Source organism: Cyprinodon variegatus, unplaced genomic scaffold, assembly GCF_000732505.1.
Source record: "Cyprinodon variegatus isolate N-32 unplaced genomic scaffold, C_variegatus-1.0 Scaffold2408, whole genome shotgun sequence".
Lineage (NCBI taxonomy): Eukaryota > Metazoa > Chordata > Actinopteri > Cyprinodontiformes > Cyprinodontidae > Cyprinodon > Cyprinodon variegatus.
The window spans coordinates 1-891 of NW_015152861.1; positions in this window are offsets into that span (position 1 = coordinate 1).

The following is an 891-nucleotide window of genomic DNA, read 5'->3' on the forward strand; positions in this document are numbered from 1 at the left end:
ATGTTTACCTTATAATCTGAGAAACTAAAAAAGTAAACATCAAATAAGAATTAAATCTAAATTCTTCCCCTCTGCTTGAAAAAAACTAATAATTCATTTTAGCATTTTAATTACACTTTGTCCTTTTTTATATTATTTTTTAAATATTTTATTATATTTATATGTTCAGATTCATATCCTTTCCTTTCAGATTCTATCCTTTTTTTTTTTTAACTCTTTCAAATGAGTTTTTTTCACATTCAGATTTTGACCCCAATCTGACAGGAGTGGGCGGGGACACTTGATTTGTTGATTTGCTCTTTGTTTTCTTAGTTTCTCACATTATAAAGTAAAAAATTGACAATAAATATCAAATTCCATTTTTCGGTTCCAAGTAAGATTTAGAAGTTTACAAACATTTTGACCCCTTTCTCACTCTGGCCGTCGGACTTGGATACCGAGAGTCGGAGTCATCACATAGACACATGGTTTGTCGTGTTGGAAAAGAAAGGAGGCCTAATCAAATGGTTCCTCTTTAGTTGGAAGGACATGTTTCTCTTAAAGCACTGAGCTATACATTAATGTTTCAACCAAACTTTGGTAAATGGCCTGTACTTACACTACATTCATTCACTCACACACTGATGATGGCTAGCTACATCGTAGCCACAGCTGCCCTGGGGCTCACTGACAGAAGCGGGGCTGCCATATACTGGTGCCACCGGGCCCTCTGACCACCATCAGTAGACAATGCAGGTGAAGTGTCACTGAAAGTCGGAGCCGGGGCTTTTTATCCGTCAATCCTTCGATTTTCAGGGCCAACTCCTACACGATTTAAAAGCTATTACTAAATTATCACTTCTGAGTTAAACTTTCCATGTTTTGTAACCTATAGTTATTCATTTATGTACA